The following is a 23,963-nucleotide window of genomic DNA, read 5'->3' on the forward strand; positions in this document are numbered from 1 at the left end:
AGAAGCTCTTTAATTTCATCACATTTACAGAGCCAGGGACCCACTGAGGGGTTTCCATGGTGTGGCTGTTTCTCTGACTGGTGAATGGTTCCTGGAAATGGGTCCTAGTGGCCACACGTGTGCCTCTTGTTAGGGCTTCTTGGCTCCACTTGGAGCAGTGGTGGGAGCTGGAGGAAGACTTGGTGTTCTGCTTTCCTCTTTGCTTGCAGGCCATTCCAAAGCGTCCTCTTATCTCCTCACCAAAAGCCGATATGTTTAGGAACTCAAATGATCTATTTCTAAGTGGTTTGTAAGGGTTAGATGAAATATGCCTGCCATCTGGTTGTTCTACAGATAATTCAGGAACATTATTCTGGAGGGTGTTGTAGTTCTGTGTGTTTGGTGGTAGCAGGGAGTAACTACCAACATTCTGTAGTTTTGGTATTTTCTTCTGAACTTAGAACTCTGGGGTATAGGGTACTAGTTTAATACAGGGAAAAAGAATCTCTGGTGAAGGCTTTGAAAAGTAATGGAAACATGCTGAAATTCCCCTAAAGACAACTAGCAGTTGTCCTTATTTCATTTATTTTACTTATTTCATTAGTGAAATATATGTGAATCGGGAATCATTAATAAATAAGGTCTCACTGGGAGCTCTCTGGTTAGGAAGAATGGAGAACAGAGCTATTGGGGAACTGGTTGATGGGTACTTGGAAAGCAACATGCTTTTACAAAATAAATAGTAGTTGTTTTTAAAATGAACAGCTCCTATCTCAGTGCACAAACTCTATAGATTTGCCTTGGATCTGTTTCCATGAAGGAAGGGAGATTCCATCGGTTGTAATTAAATATTTTAAAGTGCAGTTAGAATTACAGAAATGAAATGCAATACCATGTAATTGCTGGAGATTTAGACTAAATAAAGGAAACAGAACCAAGAAAAACAGTTTGAAAATAACATTCAAAATCATACCTCACTCTGTTAACATGAGATAACTATGAGATTTTGGCTTTTAATAAATCACCTTAGAAAAACCAGCAGTAGTTATCAGACATATTAGCATCATATACTAATAAAATATTAGTTTAACTGTAACAACTGCTGTTGGGTGGGGAGCATGGATTACAAAAACTAACAAACATTGCTGATTATTCTGCCCATTTTCTTGAGGAAGATTGGCAGGAGAAAGAAAAGTCAAGTCAGAGAGCAAGAGATTTTCTCCAAACCGGGGAACTCAGCATTAGAAAGACTCAAATATCAAAAATCTAAATATTGAATTTCTCTTGGTCTCTGGAAGGGGCTGGGTTCCTGCTGTATATCAGAATAACGCGTTATCAGATTAATCTGTTGGAGTTGAGAGAAAGAGACAGAAATGCAAAAGCAAGCCAAGTTCTTGGATTGGAGAGCCATTGACATCACCTTTAAACCTAATTGCATCACTAAGAAAGTTCCCGTTTTCTACAGCATCCATACATACTTGGAATGGGATATGTAGGAGCTGTTTGTCACTTATAACCAAAAGGCATTCTATTGTAGATGATCACAACTGGTTAGAAATTATTTTCTTGGCCATTAAATCTCACAATCAATGGACAAGTAGCTGAACTGCAGATATACTGGTGGTTTTGAACTGTTTTATGAGTATTTGGGCAGTCTGCAAGCTTATCTACTGTGACTTTCACCTCTTTGCAATGGTTAAAACGAAGTACATAGCCATCCAGCAAAAGAACAAAATTTTCTCATAAAGTGTTCATCCATGTGTGTGTGATCCATTTATCCTTGAGGCAAACATAGAGTGATTGTATAGAATCCTGGCATGAAGATCCAAGGCTGATTTTATTTAGTAGAGGCCCAGATATCCTAACGTAACCCCTGGGTCTGGAATTTAATGGCCTGGATTACCTTTCAAAGGTTTAATGCCTTGGAACCCTCTCAAAAACCAAGGAAATTCATCTTATTGAGCACTGCTTGTCCTTCTCACTGGCAAGCAAGCTGGGTCCTTTGTCCTAAAAGAGAATTTTTACTAATGATGTCAAAAGTCTGGCAAATGAGCACCTTGCAAGGCTACTTATGGGCTCTGGGGGCTGAGATCTGGTTCATACAGATTTGATTCTTGTGCTTTTCCTGGTTGCTCTGGCTCACGGTTTCTCAGCCTCTGCCCTATTGACACTTGTGGCTGAATAATTCTTTGGGCTGGGGCTGTCCTGTGCATTGTAGGTTGTTTAACAGCATCCTGGACCTCTACTCACTAGCACCTGTCCCCACCAGTGTGGCAATGAAAAATGTCTAAAGACACTACCCTAGGTGTCAAAATTGCCCCAGCTGAGAATCACTGTACCAGTGAGTTGAATGTAGTGTCCCTGCCGGCCGTCTAGTGAGTGCCTATACAAGTGCTTTCAGCTGGCATAACGTTTCCCTGGGGCCTTCATCCAATTTAAAAACTACGTAGATCCCTCTCTATGGAACCTTTAGGGTTTATTCAACTTTTCTCTTTCTCTTCTATTGAATCCATAGGCAGACCTGAGAATTCACCTTCCTTCAGATTTCACCAGTGATGGATCGCATCCATTTCTATTTAGTTCTTTCAGCAGATTCTCTGGTTTTAAATGTAATGCTGTTACAATGGCTCCCGCTCCCAACAGTCTCATGAGTGCCTGTCGCTCTATGACTTATGCTCACTCAAAACTCACAAATGGCCATATTAGGGCCTAAAACCTGGAGGTGTTAGTTGAAGTCATCTATGACTATTAATATTTCCTCCCTATGTATTTCTTTAACAAAATCTGATTCATGGGCATGCTGAGTAGAATGTCTGTTGAGTAGAAAAAGGGGGAAGACAAAAGGATACATGATGCATGATGTAACTAGTACATGCTTCTCAACTTGTATTCTTAGCAGCCAAGATTTGTTCCTGATTCTGATCACAGACAAGGTGTCGTTCCAGCTGTGGGATTCTCCTAATTCTCTTGGATCAGAGCTGGGATTATGCTCAGAGCTGATCTGGAGTTTCCCAGCTTTGATAACCCATAATTAAATCAATTTTTCTATATCCATGACTTCTTTTCTTCATTCATGCCACAAGCACTTATTGAGCACAAGTATTTCTCTGACTACCAGGAGTGCAGAGAGGGTAAAATATGGTGCCAGCTCTTAAAGAGCTCAGAGTGTACTGAGGAGGATGGATGAATCAACCAATAGGTACCGTGCACGAGGATCACAACACAATGAGAGACAGGGATGAGGGATGGTGGTGTGATGGTTCACTATGCTTTGGGGAGTCTTTGGAAACCTTCACTTGATCTCAAATAGAGAACAGTTGAGCTTGATCTCAAGAATGACTGCCATTTATAAGAAGAAAGAAAATGATTTCTTGCTGAAAGAGAAAAGAGTAGACACACAGAGATGTTGGCGATGCCAGAGTTTCCAACGAAGAGGACTTAGAGGGGCTTAGGAGCAATGATTTTTTTGGAGGAGGAGGTTGGGACATCTGCGGTGTAATATATACTGCAACCACATGGATTTTTATGTAGTAAGTTAATGAAAGCAGAAATTGGACATGTATTGAGAAGATGACTAACTATGGGCATGGATAAAAATGGCAGGAGGGCGAAAGCACTTTGTCTACCCTTCAAGACACCTCTTGGCATCAGATGTGCGGAGAGATGAAATGTGTCGAGTGTGTTTGAAGTTAGAAGTTTGGTGTGCCTGGAGTATAGGCTGTATCTTGCTCTGTGTTGGAGACTAGTACAACATCCCGCTGTGCACATCTCAGGGATTTGGACTGTATGTTTTGCAGAGCAGTGTTGCTCAAAACTGGAGGCAACTTTGTCCCCAGGGCACATTAGAAATGGCTGAGGACAGTTTTGGTTGACACAGCTAGGGATGGTGATGTATTAGTTTTCTATGGCTGCTGTAGCAAATTACCCCAAACTTAGCGGCATACAGCAAAACAAATTTATTATCTTACATTTCTAGAGGACAGAAATGAAATAGTCCCTGGGCTGAAGTCAAGGTGTTGGCAGGTCTGTGTTCCCTCTGAGGGCTCTAGGATCTGTATAGTTTGCTTTTCCAGTGGCCCATTTTCTTCATTTGCAAAGCTAGCCATGTTGCAAATCTCTTTGACTTTCTTCCACACAGCCATTTCTCCCTCTTCAGGACACTTGTGATAACATTGGGCTCACTTGAATAATCCAGGATAATCTCATTATTTTAAGGTCAGTGGATTACTAACCTTTAATTCCATCTGCAACCTTATTTTTCTTCTGCCATGAAACTTAACATATTCGCAGGTTCCAGAGATTAGGGCACGGATATCTGTGGTGAGACATTATTTCACCTACTACAGGGGAGGTTCTACTGGCATCTAGTGGTTAGACACCAGCGATGCTGCTGAACACTCTGCCATAGATAGGAAAGCCCCCACAAGAGTCAGCCTGCCCTCAATGTCCAGAAGGCCCAGGCTGAGAAACCCAGTGGTAGAGAATGGGGGAAATTGGTGGTTTTTAAAGCACGAGGGTGTAACACGATCAGGTATGTGTTTTAGAGAGGTCTCTCTGCTGTCTGGCGGGGCGTGAGGGAAGGCGTGTGTTAGTAGAGTGAAACAAGGGGGAGGATAGATACTCAGGGGAGGTGGGCTTGGGGAAACCATTCCAAGGATCCTATAAACAAATGGGAGTTGGCATATACACATAATACTTCTATATTTCTTACTTTTCCATTTTTAGCAAATTGTTTTCTTGCACTATTGAACTACTTTTAATGAGTTGGTTTCTCTGGACCATTGGTTCTCAACTGGGAGCAAGTTGGCATCCTCAGCACATTTGGCAATACCTGGTGCCATTTTTGATTGCCAGAGCTGAGATGGGGGGATGCTACTGGCTTCTAGTGGGTAGAGGCCAGGGATGCTGTTAATCATCCTACGGTGGATAGGATAGCTTCCCCAACAAATAACTATCCTGTTCGAAATTTCAATAGCACCAGGATTGAGAGAGCTTGTGTAATATGCTGCTTTATACAAGAAACTGAAATCTACGTTGCTTTCCAGTACCATCTTCCCTCATGCTTCTGTCTTTACTCTTTGCCATTTTCTTCTTCTTTTTTTTTTTTTTGTATATATCAAGCAGGGTTCTGAAATTGGGGGGGAGAGGGAGGGAAAGCCCTTTCTAAAGGTATTAAGTATAGGAAAAAAATATGAGGTATCTAAATATATGCATAGGGAAGAATTGAATGATAAATATGCAATGATAGTAACTGGAATTAAAATGTAAAACATAGGTAGAGAGGAATATTCTGATTAAAAATAGAGGCTTTCCCATATCACCGAAGAGGAAGTAATTAGAGTAAGACAGCTTCATAGTGGAAATTGACAAAGGGCATTTTATATGGAATTATGTCTGAAATCAGCATAATGCCATAAGAATTATAAATTAGGAAAACAGTTATTCAACTTTCATTTGCTCTCTTTTGTGTTATCTAGGCTAGAATGTGTTTCTAAGGAAATTTTTAACTTAAATAGAGAATAATGTGAAGACAGCTTCTCAGATACCTTGGAATTGCGCTTCACCTGAATTTTGAGATTTGAGGGTTGGAAAGAGCCAAGTTTAGACTCGGAAAGGATCTTGGGTAGCATCTAGCTGCAGCCTCCTTATTTTACAGTTAAAGAATGGGACTAAAAGGTTTAAACTCTTAACTCAGACAACGTGCTGAGGGCAGAACCATCCTGAAATCTTTCTTGACTCTTAATATAAACTGCCAAACTTCTGGGGAAAAAATTAAGTGACCAGGAGCACCTTAAAACCTCTTTTCCATTCCCATTACTTACTGAGACAGTTCTCTTGAAGGTGCCCAATTCCAAGACTCTTCTTAGATGTCCTTTCGTGGACTTCTGGGCAGAACTGCTGGCACTGTTCTGCCACCCTATCCTTTCCCAACCAACGCACAGAGGAGTCTCAGTTCCCTCCTTACTGCTTGCTTCTCCATATCTAACGTCTCTTTCTGCTCTTCTGCGTCTGTGCTTGTCTTTGTCCACCCATCCCCATGGTTCTGCTTTTTTTTCCCCTTTAAATCATTCTCCCTTGATGATCTCATTCACTTTTGTGACTTCAGCTATTATCCCTTTCCAGGACACTCCTAACTCTGTGTCTAACTGTGATCTTGCACACGAGCTCCTCATATTTGTTTCTGATTTTCTGCAAGACATCTGCTCACAATGCCCACTGGACTCCTCACATTCTATGCTTGAGGCAGAACAGATCAATACCCCCTTCTTCTGACCACATTTCATTTTTTTTTGTACTTCTTATTCTAGTTAAAGTCCCCATTTTCCCGCATGCTTAGTTTACCAGAGATGGCCGGAGATGTCTCCAGTCCCCGCCCTCCGCCCCCCCACCTTTTTTTCCTCCTGTCTTTAATAAGCTATCAAGTCCTGCTGTGCTTACTTCTGTGTTCTAGAAAGGATTTGTAGTGGAATGTATCCAAGTTCTTACATCTTTCTCCAGCTGTTCCTTCTCATTGCCACTGCCTAGTTTGGGGCCTTATTTGCTTGGTCACCCTGCCTTCAGTTTCTCTCTCTCCATCTGGCTTATTGGCATTCTACTCCAAACACATAATTGTAATCGTGTCAACTCCCTGAGCAAAAACCAAACTGCTTAGCCCGTTATTTCATAGTCCTTTACAATATAATCTTAGCCTACGTCCTCCCCTTCTCCCAGGAACTCTGGTCCAGCAAAACCAAACTGGCCACTCAGTCAGACAGCCATCAGATATTTGTTGAGACCCAGCTATGCCCTTGGCACTGAGGATGTATGTGGAACAATCACGCGGGGCTCCACAATGTGCTTACCCTTTGACGAAAGCAATACTTTCAAATAAAGAAGCCCTTGCACTTGTTCAGAATACTGTGGCAATATGATGCAAGGACTCTGGTGAACAGAATGATAGCCTCAAAAAGACGTCCATGTCGTAATCCCCAGAACCTGTACATATGCTACCTTAAATGGTAAAAGGGACTTTGCAGATGTGGGTAAAACTAAGGATCTTGAAGTGGCGAGATTATCATGGAATATCTGGGTGAGCTAATGTAATCACGAAAGTCCTTTAAGAGGGAGGCAAGAAGGTCAGAGTTACAGAAGGAGATATGAGGATAGAATTAGCAAGGGAAGGGAGGAGGGTGGGGGAGGCAGATTTTGAAAATGCTACACTGTGGGCTTTGAAAATGGGGGACACAGTCTTCAGACAAGGAATGGGGCAGCCTCTAGAAGCTAGAAAGCACAAGGAAATGGATTCTTGCCTAGAACCTGCGGAAGAATGCAGTTCTGCTGACATCTTGGTCCTACCCCAGTGAGACTTCTGACCTCCCGAACTGTAAATGAATACATGTGTGTTGTCTTAAGCCACTGCTTGTGGTAATTTGTTATAGTAGCCATAGGGAACTGATACAAGGACTAAGGAGCTCTGAGACACCTCAACTGAAACCAATGGATGAGGAGGCTTTGGCCAAACAGAAAGAAGGGAGGTAGCATTCCAGCTAGAAGAGGCAGCCTGTAGTTAAGCGGGAATATACTACAGTAGTCCCCTCTCATCTGTGGTTTCACTCTTCACAGTTTCAGTTAGCCACAATTTGAAAATATTAAATGGAAAGTTCCAGAAATAAACAATTCATAGGTTTTAATTATGTGTGGTTCTGAGTAGTATGATGAAATTCTGCTCCCTCCTGCCTGGGATACGACTCATCCCTCTGTCCAGTGCAGCCACACTATAGATGCTCCCTGCCCTCTAGTCACTTAGTAGCCACCTCGGTTATCAGAGCCACTGTCCTGATATCACGGTGCTTGTGTTCAAGTATTTGACTTAATAGCGGCCCCAAAGCACATGAGAAGTATTGCTGACAATTTGGATATGCCAGAGAAGCCATAAAGTGCTTCCTCTAAGTGAAAAGATGAAAGTTCTTGACTTAATTAGGAAAGAAAAAAAAGTCACATGCTGAGGTTGCTGATATTTACAGTGAGAATGGATCTTCTATCCATGAAATTGTGAAGAACGAACAAAAAATCATGCTAGTTTGCTGAGTGACAGAGAGACCAGATTCACATAACTTTTATTATAGCATATTGTTATAACTGTTCTATTTTATCTTAGTTATTTCTGTTCATCTCTTACTGTACCTAACTAATAAATTAAACTTTATGATAGGCAGGTGTGTATGTATAGGAAAAACCAGTCTATATAGGGTTCGGGACTATCTGTGGTTTTAGGAATCCAATGGGGGTCTTAAAATGTATCTCCGTAGGATTTAGAGAAATCTAGGGGAGTGGGAAGATGGCGAACAATAAATATGTCTGGGCCTTCAGGTTCGTGATACAGATTTTATCATTTAATGTAAAGGTTCCCTGCAGAGGTTTTATTTTTCTCACCTTCTTATTGTGCTTTTGATCTTATATCTATCTGAGAAAGCCTCACTTCTGCTTTATGGCCCAACCACATGCCACCATGAAATAAATAAGCTTTGACTATGGAATGTGTCATGACATGTTCAGGATCGGCAGAAACGTGAGCTCAGTTTTCCACAGTGGAACTCGATTCTTCCAATCCGGTGCCCTCACAAGGGAAAGCGTATTTCATATCAAAAGCCAGTAGATGCCCTAGGGAACCTGTGCTCTGACGATGGTTCTACAAGTCTTGGAGACACACCTTTGAGGTGTGGCATCGTATTCTACAGTTTACTACATCGTCTCTGAGCCATTGCTTTTAATAAAGGGAAAGACACTATAACTGCAACTATGTTTCAATAGGACCAAACAAGTAGAATGCAACGTGTGAGAAAATGAAATTAGTCATGTGGTTATCTGGTAAGGAATGATGCTTTCGTTACCTATTGGAGAAATACAAATCAAAGCTACGACGAGGTATCAGTTCCTACCCACTAGGATAGCTATAATAAAAGACATAATGACAGCTGTTGGCAAGGATGCGGACAAAGTGAGACTCATACACTGCCGGTGAGAATGTAATATGCTGCAGCACCTCCACAAAATCCTTTAGCAATTTCTCAATAGTTAGAGTCACCCTATGACCCGACAGTTTCATCTCTAGGTACATACAGAAGAGAAGTGAAAACGTGTGCGTACACATATGAATAACCAAAATGATGATAACAGCGAAACACCCACCCACAGATGAATGGATAAACAAAGTGTGGTCTAACCATACAATACAAAATTATTTAGCAATAAAAACAAATGAAATTCTGGTATATGCCATAACATGGATCAACCTTGAAAGCATTATACTCAGTGAAAGAAGCCAGCCACAAAGGTCCACATGTTATAGGATGTCATCTGTATGAAAGGTTCAGAATAGGTAAATTCAGAGAGACAGAAAGTAGATGAATGGCTGCCAGAGGCTGACAGTAGGGAGGGGTAGGGAGTGACTGCTCATAGGCACTGGGTTTCTCTTTGGGATGATGAAAATGTTCTAAAACTAGATAATGGTGATGGTTGCACAGCCTGGTGAATATACCCCAAATCGCTGAATTGTATACTTTAAGGTTTTATTTATTTATTTTTAGAGAGAGAGGAAGAGAGGGAGAAAGAGAGGGAGAGAAACATCCGTGTGCAAGAGATACATCGATCCGTTGCCTGTTGCACGCCCCCAATTGGGGACCTGGCCCAAAACCCTGGCATGTGCCCTGACCAGGAATGGAACTGTCAACCTCTCAGTTCGCAGGCTGGTGCTCAATCCACTGAGCCACAGCAGTCAGGGTGTGAATTATACACTTTAAAAGGGTGAATTTTATGATAGGTGAATTTTATGATAGGTGAATTTTAATGTCAATTTAAAAAATGGCATTTATGACTTTTAGAAAATATATCAGTATTGTTGCTACATCATTTTTTCAATAAAACATAAACATAAAGATAGAGGAATGGTTATGTAGTAGGCCCAGACCTAATGTCCATTAGATGTTGTTCTGAAAGATGCAACAAGGGAGGTTGTAATGGCTCTGGCAGATTGAATGCAGGAGTCAGCAGCCAGCCTGGGATTTTCTGAGACTGGTTACTGTGGAAATTCTGTGTCCTTATTATTATAGTTTGGAAGCAAGAGCAAGGAAGCTATTACAAAGATTGTTTTCAGAATAGTCAGAAACTTTAAAAACTATTTACAACCTTGAAATTGCCTAGCCATATCATACCAGAGCTGTTAAGTAGCCAAAGATTTTCAAGAGCCATTAGAATTAAAAGCAACTTAAACCACCCAGCAAGTGGTGTGCTGAGGGACCCAAGAGAAGTCAGAGCTTAGAATATCCATATCTTTGGAGAAATTGGAAGTGAATTGAATTGAGTGGACTATGGATCAAGGAAAATAACGTTTTTGGTTCTGTATTCCTGGACAGCTCATGAAAACAGGCACATTAATAGCACCTACAGCAACTGAAATGGAAATAAACATCAGATCAATTCTCAGCTTGCACTGGCAATAACTTCATCTCTCAGAAGTTGAGAAACTATTAGGCAAGATGGTACTATGAGAACCAAATGTGGATGGAGAAAGGAAAAGAGAAACCCAAGGTGACAATAGCCATGTCACCTTGGAGGTTATTATAAAAGGCCTCTTCTATAGCTAATAATTTTGCCCAGGGAGATCCTGGAATGGACCATTAGGTTTTCTGGCTTTTGAGCAAGGTATCATTCTGATCAAATTGGAACTTCTGATTGATTCCTTGCTCACTTGTTTCAGTTGATGGTTGATGATAATAATAATAAGCAGAATAACAAGTAATGTTTGTAGAATGCTCACCAGCTTTTTGGTATTACAATTGTACGGTGTAATAGTATCAATCATCATTGTGTATATGAGGATACTGAGATTCTGATCAAGAGGTAGGCAGATTTAGTTGGAGAGGAAATGATGTGAATGGGTTAGAACTGGACTCTGATCCAGACTGCCTGGGTTCAAATCCCAGCTTTGCCGTATGACCTTGAAGAAGTTACAAAGCATATTTATGCTTCAGTTTCCTCACCTGTCAAATGGGGGATAATTAAAGTGCCTATGAGAAAGAGTTTTTGTGAGGAATTCATGACTTTATTATAGTCATGCAGCACATAATAGTATTTCGGTCAATGACAGACTGCATATACAATGGTGGTCCCATGAGATTATAATGGAGCTGAAAAATTCCTATCCCCTAGTGCCATTGTAGCTATCACGTCTCGCTATTTAGATATGTTTACATACACAAATACTTAGCATTGTGTTACAATCGCTTACAGTATTTAGTACAGTAACATGCTGTACAGGTTTGTAGCCTAGGAGCAGTAGGCTGTACCATGTACCCTAAGGGTGTAGTAGGCTATACCATCTAGGTTTGTGTAAGTGCACTCTATGATGTTCTCACAACGACAAAATCACCTAACAATACATTTCTCAGAACGTATCCCCATCACTAAGCAGTGCAGGACTGAACTTGGAAAGTGCCCAGCACATAGGAAATAGTAAAAGATGCCAGAAAGAGCACGGTTAAATAAAATGGAAGATTTGCCCAGGTCACACAGCTAGGAGGCAGTAAGGTAAGGCTGAGATTCAAGTATTACTTTAGTAAAACAAATATTTATTCCACACATATAGTGTGTAGCAGGAACCTTGGTCTTTCCACCATGGCAGTTGAAGAGGGCTAGGTGATCCCCAAGTGCATGACTAGACACACCTAAGTTGGACAACAGCAGAAGGCAACTGGAAATTTATTTTGCAAGTTGTTAAATAAGGTATATTTTTCATGATAGGCATTGGAGCAACAGCAGGCTGTCACCCCAGGCGTTTTGGCCTAGTGACTTGGAACACAGGAATCTGCAAGACTTGCATTGTGGATTTGGTGTAACCCAAGACATGCCAGCAGGCCAAGGGGTAGCCTCGATTCCCACACACCAGTCACAGGAACTCCATCGCATCAGACACTTTTTGTCTGTAGGATATTCGGAATGTTGGAAACTGGACAGCTCCCAGTCCAGCCCTGATTCTCTAGCTGGTACATGGCAGTGTGCTTTTCCCCCTCACGCCTGGAGTTCTTCTCACTTCCTCATGCTACTTCATGCCACTACTACCCCATGCGATCAAGCTGACTGTTTTTCATGGCTCATTTCATTGACATCGTTTCAAGGTAACAAGGTAGCATCACGAAGTTTAGACAATACTATTTACACTCAATTTTTTTGGTTCAAATTCTAAATGTAATGCTTATGAATATTTGTACAGTGACTTCAGCATCCTATGAACAAAACAGAATATTAGCAGGGAAAAGTTCTTTAGAAAGTCTTCTATCTAGTCCAGACTGAGTGTGATGGTTAAATCCTATCCACAACATCCCCAGTCTATGCCCAGTCCCCGCAAATGGAGGCCTTCACAGTTCTGCCTATAGATTATAATCGATGTGGAAATTTTCCCTGGAATTGTGTTAAAAAACCAGCCTCCCTGGTACATTTATTATGCTACAGCAAATTTTGCCTCTCTGGTTACATAGATAATTTCCAACCTCGTGTTATCATTGTTGGTAAAGACGTGAGAGTTGGCTGAACTTTCTTCCTGGGCAGTAATGCAAGTGCGGTCATATTTTCTCTTTGGCAGGTAAGAATTGTGAATATATCAAACTACGATTGAAGAATAATTTAAAGTTAAACTAATGACCTGAAGTTATCTTGCAAACTACTCATAGAAATCGAGGATTAGAACTCCCTGCCTCCAAATTCTCATGTGTCAATGCCAATCTCATGTGTCTGGTCCCCTCCTTTCGTGATTTATAAGGGAGCTCAAAGACAGGTGCAGTTTTCATACTACATCGCAGAGTATTGCGTTGGGTCTTTCAGCATCCCCCAGAGAGGCACATTGAATGTGGATTCTCATCTTAATACATTGTAAATAAATGGTGTTGTTAGAGTGCGTTTGTCAAAACGTCAAGAAAATAAATGTGAAAGTTGATATGAGATGGAAAGCAGAGTTGAAGGTCAAGAAGTGTGATATGAGTCGCAGACTAACTTCAGAAGCTCTGGGTCATGAGCTCAGCACATATGTTTGTTCTGCTGAGATGGCAATGTTTTCACTTTTTAATTTATGATTAAATTGGAAATATATTACTTTTTCTCATATAGGTGAGAGTATGATGCTAAAAATCAGTAAAGTGTCATGGAAATGATCAAATCTTTAGGCTCTTGTTGAGGGTTCTTTTAGTTGAAATAGTTTATTCAGAGTTCCGAGTTTTAAACAGATGCAATAGTTTATTTCTCCTTGCGATATTATTCTCAGTTTTGGTTCTCCCTTGGGAGAGCCAGGTGCAGAAAAGCCAATGGGCCCTGATTATCTAGTTTGCCTTTCTTCATCTTGAACTATGTGTTTTACATAAATGCTTCAAATCCTGCTAAGGTGTTTCAGTCTCCTCATAAAGTATCATTTCTAATTTATATAAAGATATGGTAGGTGTAGCTTATGTAAACATTCATTCAAATCTAAAACTGTTCTAAAGAAGTAGAGCTATTTTTTACAGTTCATTGAATAAGAAAGTTGAATGGTCAAGAAGAAAATTAATTTGGTATACCTACGAAGATTCCCTTTAAGCCATTAATTAAATGTTTCTATGTAATATTTTTGCAATGCAGAAAGGTTAATTTTTTTCTTTTATTGGGCAGATTTCTTGCAGAGTTTTACATCACAAACTATTAGTGTAATTTCTCTCTCTGTCTATATAGTATACGCACAGATTTTAACTTTGTAACATTTTGCTTTAGAAATAAAAATGAATGGTTGGTGATTACCATATATAATTGGAGCAATGTGGATAAATTGTTTTTATGAAAATATAAGCGTTTAAAACTCCATGAAACAATGTAGGAGAGGTAAAAGCTCTGTGTCTTAGTTTGAGTTCTTCCAAAGACAGACTTGGGTGCCACTACTTGTGAGGTATGAATTTCAGCTTCTTCATCTTTAAGGGGAATATAATTGTGTTCGCTTTGTAGGAGGTTGAGAAATCAGCTGGTGAGTGCACCCAGGACCCATGAGCTATAAGAGGATATGCAGGGCTGCCTAAAGATACAATTTTAGGCTTTTAAAACTCTACAGAAAGTATGCACTAGTTGTGGAATTATAATGCAGTATAGTTTTTCCTTTATATTTTAGCTTTTAAGATTTGTGTACTACATTTTAAATTGTTTCAAAAACAATGCAATTTTATTTCTGTCAAATGCATATACCCATGGGTAAATGGCAAAAGGTCCCCTCTCCTTTCTGAATTATATTCAGAGTTTGGGGGCAAAACGTTAAGTAAAACTATCCATCTGGCCCTTTAGTAGTTGTTTATTAGATGAGAGTTACTATATCAACTTATCTGCTGCCTTTAGGGAATTTGTACACGTTGTTCAACTGTCAATAACTGTAGCTCAGGTAACCCCCATTGGCTATAAGAGTATCATTGGGCAAAGTTACTTGTTCTTAGAGCTTTTTGGTTCTATCCATAGAGATAAAGCTCCATAGAGATCCTGCCAAACGACTGGATGTTGATCCAACATAGAGCAACACAAACAGGTATCTCTGGTTTAGAACTAGCATTTCTAAAGCTTAGAGGCAAGGGGTTTCAAGTGAAGAAATTTAATTTTTGCTATCATTAGTTGATAATGATAATCCATATCAGCTACTGAGGTGTCATCTATCACTCTTACCGATTAATGCACTCATTCATTCATCAAACAATGAAGCATAATTTGAATGTCAAACTCTGGGTGTAGCAAGATAATAATTATAGTAACTAATATTATTGAATGCTTACATTGACTAATCGTCCCACTAAATGCTTTAAATGGCATGGATCATTAAATTTGCACAATAACCCAAGGAAGTCCAAAGCCAGTAAGCGAAAAAGGTAGGATTTGAGTCCAGCTCAGAGAACTCCAGCCAGAAAAGTAAATACATATAGCTTGTTCTGAAGGTCCCCGGTCTAGAGCAGTGGTTTTCAACTGGTGTGCTGTGGCATCCTGGTGTGCCATAAGAATTTTTCACATATGCGATACTTGACTATTTAGTCAGGGGCACTGACCTCTCTTTTCCCTTAGATTGTCAAATAAAAAAATGACAACCATCAACATGACAATAGCCATCCAGTGCGAATGCGCTGTCTCGAACCATAAATTATATAGGTCCTATAATAGAGTTGCATCTTATCGGTCACGTCACCTAATAAGGTTGTGTCTGGTTGGTTAATTCTTATTATACAAATATACATACCTGATTTTTTAGAAAGTCACTTTAGAGCAAAACGGGCTGGTAATAATAATAATAGTTATTATTATTATTTTGTAAATCAACTAAATTAACATTTTTGTCAGATCAGCAAAAAATACAATATAGTTTTTGTTGTGCCACAGAATTTTAATAGTTAGTTTATGTGTGCCATGAGATGAGAAAGGTTGAAAATTACTGGTCTAGAGAGATATATAATAATCATAATAATAGCTAACAATTATTGAGCACTTACCTGGGTCAAACACTCTTAGAATTACTTTTCTTGTGTGAGTTTATTTAGTTCTCATTTATCAACTGTAAGAGTTATGATTAGCCCCGTTTTCTGGACAAGGAAACTCAGACACAGAGAATTAAGTAATTTGCTTAAGGTTACACAGCTGGTAAGGGATTGGGCCAGGATTTGAATCCATCCAGATAACCCGGTTTTAGATCTTTTGCTTATAACCATCACTCTATATAGGCTAGATTTAGTACCTTATCTGAGCTAAAACAGACGTTTGTAGAAGGGGCTCTAAGAATGGATAGGAGGGAAAGCCAAACTCTGCCTGGGGAAAATGACTTTTGAGGTCAGTCTTAGAAAAAAGAGTATGTTGGGGAGCAAGGATGGGGAGGAAGGCAAGAAGAAGAAACAGAACGAGCAAAGGCATGGAAGAATTAATAAGCAAGGCATAGTCCAGAAGCTAAAAGTTGTCTGATGTGATTGGGAGATTGCTCATGAATTCTGGAATTGTTTCTCATATGAGTGAATCTCATGCCCGACCAGCCATTAAGATCCCAACAACAGGACAAACCGTAAATACGTACTAACTTGTAAGCTTTCCACTTTGAAGTTATTTTAGATTTGCAGAAGAGTGGCATAGACAGTACAGAGCATTCCCATATACCCTTCACCCAGCTTCCCCTGATGTTAATACCGTACGTAACCATGGTATATCATGAAAACTAAAAAGGAAACCTTGGTAACAGGTTTGTTGCCAAGGTAATCTTGATGAGATCTTCAAATGCAGGAGTTCTAACTGAAATACAGAACTTACTTGGAGTCACTAGTTTTCTCACTAGTGCCCTTTTTCAGTTCCATAATGCCACTCAGGACCCCACACTGCACTTAGTTAGCGGCTTCTTAGTCTCCTTCGATCAGTTTCACTTTGTCTTTTCTGACTTTTCTTGTTTGTAGGATATTCCTCAGTTTTGGTTTGTCTGATGTTTTCTCCTCATTAAAATGGGGTAATGGGAAGAATACATGTGTTATCATTTGAGCGCCAAGTGTCACTGTTATCTACATTAGTAAAACAGGCTATGTTTGTTAGTGGTGATACTTTTCCTACAGTCAGTCCCATTCCCCTGTCCTGTCTGCATCGTAGCGTGGCTGTATGCTTGTTGGGCAGATGCAACATTGAGGTTGTACCCTGTGGCTAAGGGAGTTAAGAAAGCCACCTCATAATGGTGACCTCACTAACAACCAATTGACTTGATTGGTCTTTCAGTCGCATACTCTCTCTGTAATTTGGATTTGTCCAGCCTTCTTCTCCTTCACATGGATGAAAGATGGTGAAGGAACTAACCAAAGAGCATTTATGCAAGACCCATGGACACAGACAACGATATGCGGATTGACTGAGGGAGGGGAGAGTGTGGGGCTGGGTGGAGGTGGGAAAAAAGAAAAAGTGGGAACAACTGTAAAGCGTAAACAATAAAAAATAAACAGGAAAGGAAGGAAGGAAGGAAGGAAGGAAGGAAGGAAGGAAGGAAGGAAAACAAAACCCTCTCATAGGTTCCTGCTTTGTCTGCCCTTATCGCCACCCTCAGCCATCAACAAGTATTTCTTGGGGTGCTGCATTTATTGGCGTGTGAGGCTGGGAGAAATTGAAGATCAAAATGCTCTTTGCCACTCCCCTATCAGAGGGGGAAGGAAGAACCGGGCTTTGAGTAAATATTCCTTTACATCAGCAGCATTCCTCTGCACTCATTCGATGCTTACTTCTCTCTTGTTAACAGTGCTAGAATAAACACATAATTCTACCAAAATATTAGCAGTGTGCTGTTTTCCTTCACTTGCCAAGATTGTTGTATAATAAATACCATTGGGAAAAATACAATTGGCTAGCATCCTCAGCTGTTGCATTATATTAGAGGACCAAGTATGGATTTAGGAGGTGCTTTGCAAAGAGAAGCTCAATATGCCTGGTTTTTACTGAATTCTTTGAATATACTAATCTTGATTTTGAGTTGATTTTAACTTAAAATATTTCTCTTGGTTGACAAAAATGATGTCATTATTTCCCGTGATATTCACTAATTAAACATCTTTTAGAAGGTAAATCTAACATAAGGTTTCTTTTAAAACTGGTGATATAGGCATTTGTAATGTGTTTTCATGGTGGAAATTTGTAGATTATATTGGATATTCATGTTTGTCAAAAATAATTTTAGTCAAATGGAAGCAATGGGTTTTCTCAACAATTTTGTTCACTTAGCTAATATGGTGTCTTAGATTCAACTATCGCTTCAGGCTAGCTCAGGCTTATCCTCAGGGTGGACGCAGAGCTGTAGGAGAGGGAGACGATGCTCCAAAGCCTCTTGAGAACTGCTCATGATTATTTCTGCTGTCTCCTATTGGTCAAGTCACAGGCCAGGCCAGATTCAAAGGATCAATAGACTCCACCTATTAATGGAAAGTTCTGCCATTGCAAGTGGCCAATTCCTAATCCATCTACAAGTGTGTGTGTGTGTGTGTGTGTGTCTGTGTATGACTTAGAATTTTGAAGTGGTATAAAAAAGATAATCAGAAAGGAATACATCAAAATATTGTTATAATATGTCTAGGTGAATTTAAATTCTCTTTTTGCATTTTTGTGTTTTCAGTTCTTCTGAAATAAACAGGTATTACTTGTGTAAGTTAAACAATAGTAAAAAAATAATAAACTGTGTTGGAAGCATAGAAGAGGGAGTGGTTACTTCTGTCTGTGAGGAAGGTGCTAACATTTCTTCTCAAATCCCAAGAATTATAAATTGTAGCTCTCTGTGAGGTAAACCTGTGTAGATTTTTTGCATGTAAAATGTTAAATACACTATTTTTGGATGGAAACCTCTGTTTTTTAATCAAACTTTCACAATTTTTATACTTACTTTTCACAGTAGCTGCCTCCCAAGGAGAGAGAATGTAAAAGAGACATTCTAGTGTTGGCTCCTAAATCTGGGAGACCGGAATCGTGCAGGAGAAGGAACTTTGTGCTGTGGACTGTTCTGTTGGACTGTCGCTGGGTGGACAGCTGGATGGTGGATCCGTGGATGGGACAATGGCTAAGAAAACCTCTTTTCTTCCCCAGTACTTTCTGGAAGATCTGAAATATGCTCTTCACAAAACTAAAATTAGGGAAGTGCTATAGAACCCATTCATTAGTTAGATTTCAATTATAGCCATTGTTTCCTTTAATTTTTTAAAAAAGGCTTTATTGAGATTTAATTCACACACCATGCAATTTACCCATTTAAAGTGAAGAATTCTATGTTTTCTAGCATAGGCACAAAGTTGTACAACCATCAATTGTAGAACATTTTAATCACCTGATTCCTTCTTGCCCCCAGCCCCTGGCAACCATTAATCTGCCTTATCTTTCTGTTTCCTTGGGTTTGCCGATTTTGGACATTTCATGTAAACGCAGTTATGCAATATGTAGTATTCTGTGTCTGGCTTCTTTCACTTAGCATAATTTTTTCAAGGTTCATCCCCATTGTAGCCTGGATCAGTACTTCATTTTTTTGTTGTTGCTGAATAATGTTCCGTTGTATGACAGAACTTTGTTTCCATTTTTCGGCCACGGTGAGTAATGCCGCTATGGCCACTCCTGTACAGTCTTTGTGCGGGCGTACCTTTTCCGTGCTTTGGAGTGTGTACCTAGGAGTGGGATTTCTGGATACACTGAGGTTTAAAAAAATTCATGGATTAAGCTCCTTTGGCAAATACAAGAGTGTGTTTTATTGTCAATACAATTCTTTGGCCTAACCAAAGTGTGAGTGGAAAGCATGTTATGAGTAAACGTCTCAGGAGACTTTCCAAAAAATAGCTCTACAGATGTTTTACGTGACAGCACCAAAGGTGGCGGGGGTCAGGGGTGTCAAACTCATGTTCAGCAAGGGCCGCACCAGCCTCGGGGTTGCCCTCAAAGGGCCGAATATAATTTCAACTCCTTAATTAACAGTTAAGGAGTAGTTACATTTTTACAGTCCTAGAATTATTTCGGCCCTTTGAGGGCAACCGCGAGGCTGATGTGGCCCCCGGTGAACATGACTTTCACACCGCTGGGGTAGGTGCTTGGCATCTTGAGGTATTTCGGACTGATTGTGTGAATTCTGCTGCTTCTTTTGAAAATGTACTGCATATAAAAAATGAAAACGTATATTTAATGTTGAATATATGGTATATTGCTTGGTATTACTATGAGTACCTGGTGAATAGGAAAAGATGAAATGGTTCTGTGCCTGTAAACTGAAAATGAATAAAGCAAAGGGTAAAATTTTAAACTATTCATTGGTCTGTTAAGCAATGTAGAGAAAGTCTGGATGTTTGTTATTTTTTTAAAACGGCGTTTTTCTATAGGGAGAAAAGTATAGTTGGAAAAAAAAGATGAGAAAGCAAGTGATGTCAAGCTTTTGCCAGAATGATATGATTGATAATTACCTGCAGCTGAGCAGAAACCACATGGGCATGCTTAGAATTTGCTTAAGCAGTTTCTAGGCTTTTCTCCCTGCAGGCTGTTAAAATTCTTTTGCCTAAGAGCACTTGAACAGGAGAATATTATATTGCCTTTTTAAAATTATGAAGCCTATTCAGGCATGAAGAATATGTTTTGCTGAGGTGGTGCAAAGACGGGTTGTAGAAATATTTGTAATGTACATATCAGTTTATCCACATAATTTACATGCATGCTTCTTACATTTTTATTTTTCTATGAAGCTTTTCAACGTCTGTATGACTGAACTTATTGTATCATCTGTTACTTTATCAAGATGTGACATGTGGTATGACCTTCTTATGGCAGAAAGTGACTATTCAGCGTATCACAACTGAAAGGTTCTTCTCCTTTGAGCTACTTGCCATACTGGCCTGCATGCCAAGTCCCAGGCTGCTGTTGCTGAAGAACAAAATAAATGGCTTTGGAAGAAGTTTTCTCCCATCTGGGCGATCTTCTTGGAACCGCATAGGCCCCCTTCTTTCAACTGAGGGAATAGATTTTACTGTCCCCTCTCCCTTTGTGTATAGTTTTGGTAAGTCCTCATCACAATCAAGGGGGCTGCGATTTGAAAGATGTGGTGAATATCAAAGTGAGGCAGAATACGATTTTTATGCTGTGACCCTGTGTGAAATCAGATGATTAGGTGACTGCCTGTGGCAAGGATAAGTCTTCTCCCTAGTACTTTCTCCTAGTTATCAACCAGGAAAACAATGGATCCATCAGCCCATCTAACAGCAAGTTATTTGTCAAGCATCTATGACCTTGTAACTGCCCAAAATCTTCTGATGTAAAACTGCCCAACTTTCATACAGATTACTATTCTGGTTGGATAGTGCACAGGAAAAAATAGGGAATAACACAGAAGTATTATTAGGGTAAAACTCTACAAAGATGCCTGATAGTTCCATCTAAATAGAGGGAAGGGAGAATTTGGGATGCTTGGGAATGATCAAAGAAGATGTCATAGAAGGGGGGATGTTGAGCTGCCTTTGGAAGCAGATAGAGTGTGAATATATGAAGAGGAGACTCTTTCAAGCATTTGAGGTTTGGGAAGAAAGATGAACAGTAGCTCTGAGAAAGAAGCAGCCTAAACAACAGTTCCAAAGAAGAAGCAGTCACTGTACATGTGAGAGTACGACTGGAGTCCCAGGGTGAAGCATCAAACCAGAAAGCAGTTTTCAAGCATCTGAGCAAACCTCTTATTTTCTTACTCTGTCTTCCCTCATTGCATACCTTACAACAGAAGGTCATTTAAGGTGAGGGCAGCACTGCTCTTGGCTAGATGTGCATTTATGGATTCAATTTTAAAAACACCATGACTTTCAGGATGCTCAGCATCACTAGCCATCAGGGAGGTGCAAATTAAAACCACAATGAGATGCCACTTCACACTGGTCAGAATGGCCAACATAAAGCAACAAACAACAAGTGTTGGAGAGGTTGAGGAGAAAAGGGCACCTTAGTGCACAGTTGGTGGGAATGCAGACTGGTGCAGCCACTGTGGAAAACAGTATGGAATTTCCTCAGAAAACTAAAAATGAACTGCCTTTTGGCCCAGCAATTCCACTGCTAGGATTATATCCTAAAAACCTGAAACACCAATTCAAAAGAACCTATGCACCCCAATGTTCATAGCAGCACTATTTACAATAGCCAAGTGCTGGAAGCAACCCAAGTGCCCATCAGTAAATGAGTGGATCAAAAATCTATGGTACATTTACACAGTGCAATTCTACTCAGCAGAAAGAAAGGAGCTCTTACCCTTTGCGACAGCATGTATGGAACTGGAGAGCATTATGCTAAGTGAGATAAGCCAGGCGGTGAGGGACAAATACCATATGATCTCACCATTAACAGGAACCTAATCAACAAAACGAACAAGCAAACAAAGTATAGCCAAAGACATTGAAATTGAGAACAGGCTGACAGTGACCAGAGGGGAGAGGGGAGAGGATAATGGGGGGAAAGGGTGAAGGGTTTACAGGAACAATTATAAAGGACATATGGACAATAACAAGGAGGGGGTGGAAACGAGGAAGGGAGGTGGGGAGGGCTGGGGTGGTGGGGAGGGGTGGTGGGGAAAGGCAGAAAACTGTATTTGAATAACAATAAAAAAAAACCCCACCATGACTTTCAGAAGCAAACAAAAGCAGAGTTAGGATGAATACCCAATTCTAGTGTAGGAGAATTTTCCTTCTTCAATTCAATGAAAAGATTAGTATTTGAAGCCAAATATAGACACAAGCCTAGAAGGCAGTGCAGATGCCAAGTTTATGTTTTCTTGAGTAATGGATGTGGCATCAACAACTCTAGCCTGATGAGGGAGCATGCTCTTCCCCAGGGCATTGCTTTTATACCTCCTTTCCATTTAAAAAAAATTTTAAACTATAGAATCAGAAGCTTATCAAAACATTACTGTAAGAGAAGAAGTCGATAAGATAGTAGAGATAGGATTCTTCAGTGACATCAGCAGCCGTCCAAGTGTAATTTTTTTCTGTCATAAAATCATAGCTTTAGGATGACTTTCTTACTTACTAAAATCACTTAAAATGTTGATAAAAATAGGTGGAAACTTAAAAAACCAGACTTTCAAATGTTAAGTATGGCTCCCATCTACTGTAAAAACTCAATGGTTAAAGCCATGGGCATAGGGGTTGGGAGTTGATTGTGAAGCAGGTTGGCGATCTCTCTCAACATCCGTTTCTCTCTCTCACACACACACACACTCTAAATTATATGGCAAAAATAAAATTCAGAATTGTACAGTTGTCTAATCCAGAAGGAATTATTTAAAAAAATAATTTATACTCTTCATAATCTGCCCCAATGTCCCCTGCTTTTTGTCTGCGTCCTTCTACTCCTGTTGCCTTGTCATTCTTTCAGTCTGTCACATTTCTTAGGCTCTGGGTTACCCTTCCCAATGGTTGGCATTCAGAAATCTTTCCAGATGAGACTGTCAATTCACGCTTCCTGAAACCTCTAGTTTTCAGATTAGCTACATGGCAAACTTTCCCATTTACAAAAATGGCTAAAGATATATCTTTGTCTAAAGATAGTGTTTATTATCCTTTGGTCTTACTCATTCTAGTGTACAAAATTAGTGCTTTAACCCCTCTTTCTTACCATCTAATAAATTTCTAAATTAAAAAAATTAAGTCCTGTGTTTACTAGTTAGTCTGGGGCTACATACGACTTTTCTTTCATCTGCTGGAAATTAATATTTTCTTCTTTTGGATAGGGGATTAACACTTGAATTTCATGTGGATGGAGTAGGATTTGGCCCTGTTTTCTCTGAGAGCAGAGCAGTGAAGAGCTATCTAGACAGCTGCTCCTTGTTCTCTAGACAGATACCAGGAACAATTATTGTTGCGACTGAAAGCAGGTGGATATTTTAATGGAGGACACAACAATAATCACTACAATATCTGAACAGTTCAGGCAAATTAGTTGTTTGGTCTGGTGGATAATTCATCTAAATGACTGAAATTTGCTTATTTGCACCCTGAGCCTGAACATGTTTTCAAGCTTCAGTTTTGATTATATGCCGCCTTGCAAACAGGTTTTAAAGATTGAGGTTTTGGGCACATTCCCTCTGACCACTGAATTTGCATTGCTTCTCTCTACCTTTTTCACTGTTACACTTGCTCTTTTTTGACTTTACCATCTTCTTTAGTGCAACTGTAAACATTACTCATTATTTATTTTGCATTGAAGTAGATAATACTAGATACCAAAATGCTTAAGAACAGCCTCTTCTTTCCACTTTTCTTTCTCCTGGTGTCACTTACTTGTATTTTGCTTTCAAATGGTGCCCCACCACTATATGGCAAACTGGTTCTGTTAGCTCTATCTGCCAAATCCTGTACCTAAGGGTTTGCTTCTTTATGGGAATTAAATATAGGATTTCCCCTGATTTCATTGAAAACTGTCAGTCTTTTAGCTCTGGCCATATTGTTGTGACACGAAAGCAACCT

At 39.8% G+C, this 23,963-nt stretch overlaps 1 protein-coding gene across 2 annotated transcripts in view; it reads left to right on the forward strand.

The window, feature by feature from the left end:
* Window positions 1-23,963, forward strand: part of ARHGAP6 (Rho GTPase activating protein 6) — a 441,720-nt gene that overhangs the window by 1,803 nt on the left and 415,954 nt on the right. The gene's annotated exons all lie outside the window — the stretch shown is intronic.

The sequence above is a fragment of the Desmodus rotundus genome, chromosome X (assembly GCF_022682495.2).
Source record: "Desmodus rotundus isolate HL8 chromosome X, HLdesRot8A.1, whole genome shotgun sequence".
NCBI classification, from domain to species: Eukaryota; Metazoa; Chordata; class Mammalia; order Chiroptera; family Phyllostomidae; genus Desmodus; species Desmodus rotundus.